A 12244-nucleotide genomic window follows, 5' to 3' on the forward strand; every position below is an offset into this window, starting at 1 on the left:
ATGTAAAGTTTCACATATAAATAGTTTGCATATTTTGGGTAGAAATTTGTGTTTTCTCCCAGTGTCTCTGGAATATAGGAGTGAAGAGAACTGTTCTCTTCAGAATCCACCTGAGTCTTCTTAATGACACAGTAGGATGTCTTCTTTTCCACACTTTCTACTCCAGTATATTAATCTCTGAATTTCAATCTGCATTTCAGTTAAAAAAAAGTCTGCTGCAATCACAATGTAAAATTAATTACCTCATAAAAACACAGTCACGGTACTACTCTCCATTCCAAGTTTGGGACAGTAGCTACATAGCATTCACCCCTCCCCATTGCATTTATGGCTACCTCACTTTGAAAGAAGTACTGCATGAATGTGCCTCGGGCAATTCTGAAAAAATTATGTATTGCAGAGTGTTTGAAGAAACTTAAAATTGGGGAAAAATAATGCAGAGATTTTGGGGTCCATCTCTTCATCTTCCCACACAGAACAGAGGATATTGCACTGTATTATAAACGAAAAGTACTCTCAACAATAAAATTTTAATATACTACTGTAAATGTGGGTAAATAAAAACAAGAGGTACATAAATAAATGTTCCATAAAATAATAAACTGGATGTACACATTCATTCTGTAGCAGGCTACAGCCACATGGTAGCATTGCCATTGTATAAGCAGAGAATATTTTCCAGGTAATCCTATAAAATGTAGCTACTATAGTAAAAAAATGCTATATATTTTCTCTGAAATGTCGAAATAGACTAAAAAGTAGGTATGATTCAACCTTGTAAGTTGTTGTGTCTTTTTTAGTATTTTATTAAAAAACAAACATATTTTCTGGGGGAAAAATACATTTTTTTTTCTATTCCTCTATGTATTTTATTCTCAGATGAACAAGAGAATACAAAGACAACTACAGAAGATGCAATTTTCAATTACTTCTTGTTTAAAAATAACTGTTCAACTAGGTCAAAATATTTTTCCCCGTTTAGTCAAAATCTTTTTCAATAACTAACTCCAGACACTTCAGTTTTCTACAAAATAAGTCATTTTATATAAAAACCTTGCATACAAGATATTACGTACATTGTTATGATTGTGTCTGACCAGAGTTCACGTCATAATTCAGACATAGTAGAATCAAGGCACTTTTCCTCACTGTAGCAAAAATAAAATTTTCAATGGATCATCACGAAGGACTGACAGTGAGTATTCTCTTTCACCAGTGGTGACAATTGCAAGCTTTATTTCTCAGTAATCTCCATTTTTCTTTCTCTGCACTTCCCTTCTAAGTGTGTGCGATGTTTCATGTTCAGTAGTACATTAGCATGTGAAATATTTCAAAAAATCCTTTATTTTCTCATGTAATTGTTTTTCTTTCCAGATATAGTATTTCATTTTGTGCCTTCCAGTCTAGCTTTTAACTTTACCCCTATCTGCCTAGCAATGTTTAAGTTTCTTCTTCAATGGCATGGCTGACAATTTCTTTGTTCATAATTACTTTCACGATGGCCAAAACATGAAAAATATATTAATGTCAATACTGTATTTCCATTCACAGGTAATATAGACATTGGAAAGGTGAATTCCTTACTTACCTTGCAGCCAGCCTTGCTGGCTGACACATCAGATATTTATCCTTGCCCTGTCTATACTAGCAAGGGTCTGCTGGTCTATTCCTCTTTCCTAATGCTAGATAATTGGTTGTTATCTTCTGGTGGGAATGATAGAGGTTGATAAGATCTTATCTGTCCTTTTGGACTTCTTCTCAAATTCGGTAAAGTTAAATTAAACTTTTGCCTTTGAATTTGTCATTACCTTTTTCCGTAAAATATAGCATTTATGTAACATATTATGGATTTTACCAGCTGCCACCTGAATGTGCTTATTATCAACCTTGCCTATGACTGTTTAGGAACACTTGAGCAGTTCTTGCTCCAAGAAGCTGATGCCAATCCTACAGCGTGTCCTTTGACTACTTTGGTTGCTCACGGATGTAACTCCCCAGCACCAGCCACCTAATTCCATCCTGGCTGTACGTTCCCTTTGGCAGTGAACCACTACCCAAAGCTCAGCTGCACCAAGCCTGCTGCCTCAGTAAGATGTAAAGACACGATCTAAGAGGTCACTTTGTGTAAATGACCTTCATGTGTTCAAAACCTTACAGCTAACCTTGCAGGGCAGCACAAGGAAATAGAATGAAGTTACTCAGAGGCAGTGCTTTTAATAATGTGGCAGGGCTGAATTTTTAGTGCCCATCCACCCACTGTAGTTCTGACTTCATTCAAATACCACAGGACAAGAAAGTACAAGCTTTCTCAAATGCAAGTCTCTGAGTGTAATTATCCCCTGAGCCACTGAAGAAAAATATGAAGAAAACATTTTTCTTTTAAACTGCAGCTTTAAAGATGGAAAGCATTTCAGTGTATGGAAATGTCTTTTAACCTAGCTCTGCTGGGTATAAAATGAACTTTATTTTGAGTGACAGTCTGCTATTTTCTTCTCAGAATCTTCAGTCTAACTCTATTTCATGGTGTGTCGACTCTCTATATGATTACTCCAATATTCAGGTGCAGAGAAGTAAATGTTTCATGAAAGTGATGTCCCTGTCAGTAGTGTGCATATCATCTGGCCCCCTGAGCTGTCAGTGAACAGATTGTAGAATTACCATTAGAATACAGGAGCCCATAGCTGCAGGCAGTAAATGGAGAGCCGGTAAGCATATGTCACCAGCGTGATATTTTAGCTTCGTATGAATTTGTAAAGTGGAAATAAGCCAGCAGTACCACAGCAACTGCTAACTGTTCTGACTATCCATGTTTCCACATTATACCATATGTTCACAAAATTTACAGCAAAAAGGAATAAAAACTGCTTTCCACTTTTGTGAAATATAACTTTATGCCATAGTGTTTAAAATTGCAGTAGTCTAATGCTTTAGATCTGTGTTTTGCCTGATGAAATTTACTTTTTAAGATATCACAGGATATCTATGGATGTCAACCTAGGAAATTACGTTTAGCTGCCAGCAGGATAAAAACAAGGCACATCTGGTTTCATCCTCTAGGGAGGAAGGCGCTAGATACATTTGGGTTTCAAAGTCAAATTATATTTTTAATCGTATTCAAGATGCGGTTGGATAGCAGTCCACCCATGCAGGCAGATGCAGAGTTTGGTGTCGGCTATAATTTTTTTGTTATTAACCTTGGCAAATTTTGTCTCTCAAATTTGCTATGATTGCCTTGAATCAAAGAGAAAGGCCTGGGGTCAGTGAAGAGATACTTTTACCTTAAATGTTAATCTTTTATTTTTAAATGTTCATTTTCCAAATTATAGGAAGACAAAGTAATGCCATCAGATCTTAACTCACTATACAAAAAAAAAGGTAAGCTGGTTACATTACTTTCTGTGACACGTTATACTTTTTCTTATTAGTAATAACATTTACATTGAAGAAAAACAAGACTCCACTCTGTAACCCCCAGTATGTAGTGTAAAGCAACAATTGACCAAAATCCTGGTATCTGGACACATATTAAGTCTGAATTATATTCTGCAGGTATCTGTGTCTCATCATCTACTCTAGGGTAGAGAGAGAGAAATGGGAGGGACATCGCATCCAGAGGACATTATATTTTTAAGAGCTGCAGAACAGTTAGGCTCTAAATTGAGATGGGGTAAGTTTGAGATCTAGAGGCCAACCAGATCATGGCCCTGTTTTTCAGGTGAATAAAGCAAATGATGGTTCCTTCACTCAAGAGCTTATCTGGAGCTACAATAAGATCTTATTATTATGGAGTAAGAAAAACATTTTTTGCACTGTGCTTTGCCACAGAACGTTGGCCTTTGCTCACTCATTCTCAGTTGCAATATGCAATTACTCATCACTCATTGTCTTGTAGAAGCTAACAGGTAACATTAGCACAACTGTAATTTTTAATAATGACTCAACCAATTAATAAATATTTGGCTATTTTCTTGGCTGGAACATGATAAATGGAAGTAGTGACATCAGAGAACTTTCAGTCTTGATAGCTGACAGTGTCACATCCACTGGGACACATAACACACAAAAAATAGAGATGTGTTTCATTATTCTCTTTATGGTAAAAACAAACAAACAAACAAAAAAAGAAATTAAAAACTCCACCCAATTAAATATCATGATCTTCTGAGCATCTTAGAAGAGACATTTATTTCATAAAGCATTTGAGCAAGTTCAGATTCTGTTCCTGGGAGGGGGAAAAGAAAATACAGTCCTCTGTTCTGATTTATTGACTAACTGAGTTAATTTGTTCTCTCTATGGGATTATTGCTATGCTGTTTGGTGGCCATCATTTGGAACTATACATCTATTTAACTTTATGGGCACCTAGAGCTTTTCTATGGGTGTTTTTATATTGCTCAAGTATAGATAAATAAATGTATAATAATAAAGCAAGGCTAGGGTGAAGTTACAAAATAAAAGCCTGTTGTGATTTAACTACACCTACAGTCAGCAATCAAGTACCACACAGCTGCTTACTTAAGTACTGAGCATGACGTTTATGGCATGGATACCCTCTTTGGCCAGTTTGGGTCAACTGTTCTGGCTGTACCCCTCCCAGCTTCCTGCACCTGCACATTAGCAAAACCTGGGAAGCTGAACAGTGGCCTTGGTCTCTTTAGCAACAACTCATAACATCAGTGTGTTTATCAACATTCTTCACATATGAAATTAAAAACAGGTCAGCTATTGAGAGGAAAATTAGCTCCATCCCTGCTGAAACCAGGACAGAGACATTGAAAGCCTATAAGATAAATGACAAACAAGACAAAATTCTCAATCATTGACTGCCTTGTGAGGAAATATTCTCATTGAAATCTGGAAATTTTTTTTATTTTTTTTTCTTTATGTGTATGTGTGTGCACGTAGGTCCATGATCTACGACTGCACCAGATTTCAAGGTTCTACTCAAAGGCATCGTGAAAAATCACCAATGTGCCTGCAGCATACTTGCTTGCTTTCAGCAATTTTCTTGGCTACAATCAGAAAAAGAGATCTGGTGACCTTTATTCACCTTAATTTTTCCAAACTGAAGGCTTGTGGCACCTTAATATAGATAGAAGGGAACTGATTCACATACCATGGCTGACAAATTGATTGTTCAGATTTGATGAAAATAACTGAAAGGTCAGCTTCAATGTCAGGATAGTTTACCTGTTCTCAGCTCATAATGATTGCATGAATGAATATACCAGATCTCAAGATCCTAACTTGGAATATGGAAACTAATCACCATGAATCATCCCCTACAAACATCTATATTGTATAGATAATAAACAATGTGTGTTTGTTTGCAGTTTTGTTCTTGGCTACAGTTTCAAACTAAGCACTAGCAACTTTGATTATAATCTCAAGAATATAGCTGTGCTTTGTTTGTTTTTCTTGAGCTAAGCAGAGCAAATTTGTTGTGCTGGTTTTAGTTAAAGGGCATTAGTCCTTCTAGATTGCTCATGTTATATGATAGGAAAACCATCCATTTTAAAAAATCTTGTAATACAAGAGGAAATCAGTGCCTTCCATTCCTTCTTTTCAATTAAACCTTGATGAAGAAAGAGAGTTCTTCAGTGTATTAGATGGCATGAAGGAACTTCCCTATAAAATCTACATTTTTAATCTTAAAATTGTCTGTTATTATTATATTTATATATAACATGGCTATATGAAGGCTGATTTGTGAGATTTTTTAAATCTTTTTGAGTGTGTATATATATGTATTTATAAATATGGTAAAGAATCACAAGGTTTTTGTGTTATCCTCTAGGGTCTGAAGAATTCATCATACAGACATTCCACAAAACCCTGGCTGCTAATGGACTATTGGTTTGTCACTTGGCAAATGATTAGTTGTCATCAGTACCAAAAGTGACAATAAGAGGCCAGTCTCAAAGGTCCTTGTTTATGTACAACTCCAATATAAAATACAACCTCTCTCTCTGATATGATGCTTCTCTCTGTATAGATAATTGTATGTAAAGGGGATAGAATTCTTGACAATACTTTATATCATCCTGACAATAGCTAATTGTAGCTTTGCATTATCTTTTTTGACACATTTCTATTGCCTTTTTCCTTTTTAGACCTTTTTATCCATATTGAGAATAAAATTTATACTTGGTTAAAGTTCATTGAGTTTAAACTTCAACTCTGCTAAGTAGGAACATAATGTAATTTATTTCACCAGAACATTTCAGGTGGAACTCCTTTTTCCTTGTTGAAACAAAGATATTTGAGGAACTTGATATGAGGAGAGGTGGGCCTGTGCAAACCTGATGAAGTTCAACCAGCCCAAGTGTAAAGTCCTGCACATGAGTCGGGGCAATCCCAAGCACAAATACAGGCTGGGCAGAGAATGGATTGAGAGCAGCCCTGAGGAGAAGGACTTGGGGATGTTGGGGCAGAGAAGCTCAACATGAGCTGGCAATGTACGGTTGCAGCCTGGAAAGCCAACCGCATCCTGGGCTGCATCAAAAGGATTGTGGTTAGCAGATCGAGGGAGGTGATTCTGCCCCTCTGCTTCGCTCTTGTGAGTACCTAGAGTATTGCATCCAGCTCCGGAGCCCCAGCAAAAGAAGGATGTGGACCTGTTGGAATGAGTCCAGAGGAAGGCCACGAAGATGATCAGAGGGCTGGAGCACCTCTCCTATGAGGACAGGCTGACAGAGTTGAGGCTGTTCAGCCTGGAGAAGAGAAGGCTCCAGGGAGACAGCAGCCTTCCAGTACCTAAAGTGGGCTTACAAGAAAATTAGGGAGGGACTTCTGACAAGGGCTTGTAGTGATAGGACAAGGGGTAATGGCTTTAATCTGAAAGAGAGTAGATTTAGATCAGACATAAGCAAGAAATTCTTCACTATTAGGGTGGTGAGACACTGGTAAAGATTGCCCAGAGAAGCTGTGGATGTCTCATCCCTGGAAGAGTTAAAGACCAGGTTGGACGAGGCTTTGAGTGACCTGGTCTAGTGAAAAGTCCATGGCAGAAACATTGGAACTAGATGATCCTTAAAGTCCTTTCCAATCCAAACTAGTCTTTGATTCTACCTCAGTGAAAAGCAGGGCTGAACTGCCCTGCCATGGCATAGCTAGCACTCAGAAAGTTATTCTCTATATTTTCCCACATGCTCCAAGTTGCAATAAACGTCACGGTGAGAAGACAATCCTTCATCCAAATTTCAACTGAGCAGGATTCTCCTATAAACTCTTCCATGTGCTGTCTCTGTCTTTCCACTAGTTATGGGAACATCAGAATAAAACAGAATATGAATATATAAATACAAGTTCCAACAGCAACAAGTTACATTCTCTGCAATCTCTGCAAAGTGTTGAGATATTAATGAAATCAGATTGCTCATGCGACTCCAGCGTCACTGAGACTTGCAGTGCTTCAGCTGGTGTGCGGTTCTCTGTCCCCTGAAAGCCTGGAACAGGGTCCTGTGCCTAAGTCAACCAAAGCAAAGAATGGTAGACACGATATTTCCACACTATGATCAGAAAAAAATCTGAAACACTAAAAAGCAGCATCCTATGCTGGGCAAGGTGAGTGCTTTGTTGTTTTTTTTTTTCCCTTTTTTTTTTTCTTTTTTTTTTAAACTTGGGCACTCCTCTGAGGTGAACTTCATCTTAAATGTGTGTTGTTTTTTAATTACATCAGCACAAATAAAAACTTTGCAAACATCTGCTTCTGTTTGTGTTTGTATACATTATGAGGCAATTCTTTGAAAAAGAAATCTGTAAAAGAATTTGCTACCCGGGATGAGGCCTCATTTGCCAAATTCTATCTGGGGTCTAATCCTATAGCTGTGTAATAAATTCTGAAAATGATGTTTGTACTGGAAACGCTGACAGAACTTTCGCCATAATTGCAGTATGTTACTATAAATACACATCTGTGCAGCATATACATCCAGCATATCCACATACATACGCTGTATGCAGGGTTTTTATTAGTTCATGAGGCATTTAGTGTTTGACATTTTTTCAGTAGAGATGTTGCAGCCCTGAACACATTCTAACAACAGAGACAATAATAAGATTATTGCTATATTTATTGTGACATCTTCACACAGCTGTCACTTTTGATGATGATCCATTGATACAATACATTGCAAGAATAAGCAACTGGTCAATGTACACTGCAAAAGATAAAGCTGCACCAGTAGGAATTTTGCTTTAATCAAAGGAGAAAAAAACAAATGTGCAGGTGACAAAACTATCTCAATTACACTTTTTCTAGCATCTCACAGTAATCTTTCCAATGCAGATTTAACAACCTTCTTGCTTTCTAGAAACTCGGAGGAATAGAAGATAAAAAAAAAAACCCTGAAAGTTATTTGGAAAGAAAGGAGCATCCAGCCAGGTGCCCCAACACACACTACTCCTGTTCTGGGTGAAAAGAAGGCAATAGCTCCATTACGGTATGACGCACAATCCCTTAGGGGTATTGTCACTGTTGTCAATCAAAACAAGTTTTTCCCAAACACATTTACTAGGAAAACCTTGTCTTTTTATTGAGGGACACTGTCAGGACTTGTTAAGAGTAAACAAGGCAAGACTCCTTCCACTTACATTCGACATCAGAAGGATGCACATTTAGCTGTTTCTCAGGCTCAGCCTCTCCAGTGGGCAGAATACTGGAGTATGCTGAAACAGAAAAGCTTGATATGTAAGGACAGGCTTGGAGTGAGTCAGTGAAACATAAAGAGACCATACAGGATAAGGAAACCACAATTAGTGTGGGTAGGCAAGCAAGGGGGCTTATCTGTGAAGTTTTCTGAAACACTAATTGCAGTTTCTTTCATGAAGATGAAGACATTTCAAAAGATACACTAAATAATTCTATATATGCAAAACCATAATAATTCCTACTAGCTAATATTCAGCTTACTGGGCTTACTTCTGTAGCTCTAGAAGGGCAGGGTTGATTCCAAATCAGCAGGATTGTTTTTATCTTGAGTTCCAGTAATAATCAGTGCTTAGTCTTAAAGACTAAATCCCGGGAGTCATAAGTTTCTAAGATAATCTCAGGCTTTATTACAGTAAAAAGCAGGATTTTAGTTGTCATGGTCAAAAATTAGCCTTAGAGTTTCCCCAGGGCTCTCTAATAAGAAGGCACGTAAACAGTGCCAGAAAGCTTCTTGCAGTTTTAAGCAAAATAATGATTTTTCTCACGTTTTTGAATAGGCAAGCAAAACCATAACTCAGAGAGAAAAAAAAACAGAAGAGAAAAACAGTAGAAAATAATGGGAAAAATGTGAATTTTTTTTTTTACTATCCTACCTGTAGAAAAACAAGAGGTATGAGAATGACATTGCTGTCATAAGTAATGCCTGAAGCATGGAACAGCTGAGCAAGACTTTTGATAACTCCAGACAGAATGAGACTACAGAAATATTGACTAATCAGTTTCTTACTGAACCAACTTGCTGCCTCAGATCACAGCTGAGATCACAGATCTGACCTCTGGATCTCATTCTTATTACCTATGCAGATATCCTCAATTTTTCCCCTCTTATTGAAGTAACAGCACCATTTCATGTAAAAATACAGGAAAAAATATCATCATAGATGTAGAAAACATAAATGCAGAACAGAAAAAAATAAATGTTATAAAACTAATTTTATATGTATGTCCTTCCAAATTCATACTTCTAATTTTATAAAAGGGTTGATATAATCAATAACAGCTATAAATCACCTTCAGACAAACCATCCCTCATGAAAGTTTTCCATACTCTTTTTCTAGCATACTTACACTGGAAGTACTTCCAGTACTTTACTTAATTATGTAGATCATTATATCTTTGTGCACAAAGGTGGCAAACTGTATTTACTTAAATCTGCATTGATCTTTTATCAGTAGATAGTCAAGGCACTACGGCACTATTGTTGTTTTAAGAATTATTATCAATTCTGCGTTTCTTGCAAAATACCTCCAGATTTTTGTATCTCATCATTTGAATTAGTAAATGGAAACTGTACTTGCTGATTATAGTAAACCCAGTAGCTTTCTATCCCAGCTATCCTACAAAGACCCTTATTTATAATAAAAGAGATGAGCAGTCTGAGGTCTAGTTATCTTCCGTTTGTATTACAAAAAGTTATACCAGACAAGATAAGAATAGAGAACTACGGGGATATTTTTGCTTTGCTTTGTTGTGTGTTTTTTTTTTTTATTTTACACAGAAATTTGAGAATCAGAATAAAGATTGAACACATATTCAGAACTGAAAACAATATGTGTAACTTCATAAACATTAAAGATTCCATAATCGAACTTCGGATTGTCTCTGAGACAAAAGAGTCCAGTTTGCAGGAGGCATCCTTGAGGGAAACAGATCTGGAGAAATGCCTCCAAACAGCAAGGACAGTTGAATTGTTCAAGGGAAAAAAAGGCCAACATAATAATAGCCAGCACAGAGCAAGTACACTACTGGTTCGAGCTGAAGTGGGAATGCTGACGTGGTTCTGTATTGCAGAAAATTACAAAAATCAGAAAACTTCATACATAGTCTATGGGGAACTGGGAGGAGTCAGAGGTAGGAGAATTCTTTATGACCTAATTCCATAATATTTCTGAAAGAAATTATTTAAAACACAGGTTGTATCTATGCTGTTAAATACAACAGTGCCAGGCAATGAATTTGAGCCCTGGAAGGGGACCTCCAGTCTTCTGTAGTGCCTAATTGTTAGCATACTCCCTGGCAGGGTTTTTGCCTGTCCCAGTTAGAGTTCTCCAAGACAATGCCTGGGCACAGTTCAGGGGATAACATGTGCCAGGACCATTCCCTAAAGGCCACTTGGAGATGAATGCAGTGGTTTGGTTTTCCCCCACCCTACACACTCTAACTTTGCAGCAGTCAGCACTGTACCCTCAAACACTCCTCCTGCCACAAGCCACTCTATGTAACACATGTCCACAGCTTCAAGCTATGGAAACATCACTCTCACAGATAACAGTCTTCATGTTATCTCAGACTCTTCAAGTATAAAAAGAAATGAAAAACAAAAATAACAAAAATTTAAAAGCCCAGAAGTTATAATGGTGCCTTAGGGCTACAGGGGCCAGAGCATACCTCAGGCCCTAGGACTATGTAGTGTGAATGGAGTCAATTTATCCCGTTTTGGGCCGGACAGTGCTCTCTGACCTTGTTTTATTTATCAGTATAGACACACCAAAGAAACTGTCGCTGGTATCTATGATGCATGCTACCAGATACTAGAGCTCTCAATACACACATGTTACTGAGGATACTGCCAGACATTTTATTTTGTATTTGCAACTGTGCAATTGCATCAGTGGCTAATTCAATAAGACAATTCAGCAATACTTGATGGGAGAAATTTGACGAAATATCAATTAAATGAAAAAAAAAAAAAAAAAACAAACGTTCTGAGGCCCACAAGCTTTTAGTAAGGATCCCAGAAGGTTAAAGTTATTATCACTCGAGGTCCCTGGCAGCTGACAGATATAAGGCCATCTCTTCAAGACAGTATGGTAATAAAATCAATACACAGACTCATGGTGGTGGCTGTATGTTCACATAAAATCAATACACAGACTCATGGTCGTGACTGTATGTTCACCTGAGGCCATATGGCCTGCTCTGTTATGGTGCATATGACTTCCAATTTCAGTAGCCACTGGCACATAAAAAAACAATGTGGCTAGGAAAAAAATTCAGTCCTCTGATTCCCCAGCTCAGATGAAGCTGGTTCTGTTAAGTGAAAAGGAGGCAAAAACTCGTAACAAGAACTCACAGAGAGCAAGGAGCAGATGGACACTGCTGAATATATTGCAAATTCCCTTAACCACTTAGCCACAGCATCTAATTTCACTGCAACATGGCACCCAGCTCTTTTCAGCAGAAGAAATGCAGAACTGGCACCATGCACCTTCTTCAGTGCTGTAACAACGCATACTGATGTGTAAAAATAAAATAGATACTGTTCACGAAATATTCACATTGCCTAACTTTAAGTGTACATTTCCTGACTTTCGTACTCTGGAAATTTGTGCAAATTATCTGGAATACCTGAGATGGCTCTCTACAACAGGGCAAAATCCTTCTTTTCTGCATGATCTGAGATTAGAAGACAACTTCATCTGCAGCCTGTGAAACTACAGGAACATAAGTCAATTACCTTTAACAGAATTAATATCGCAGCAGAATTAACACATTTTTCAGATATTTCCTAAATGTCAAAAGAATAGGGA

The sequence above is a fragment of the Chlamydotis macqueenii genome, chromosome 3, assembly GCF_036417535.1.
Source record: "Chlamydotis macqueenii isolate bChlMac1 chromosome 3, bChlMac1.mat, whole genome shotgun sequence".
In the NCBI taxonomy this organism is placed as follows: Eukaryota; Metazoa; Chordata; class Aves; order Otidiformes; family Otididae; genus Chlamydotis; species Chlamydotis macqueenii.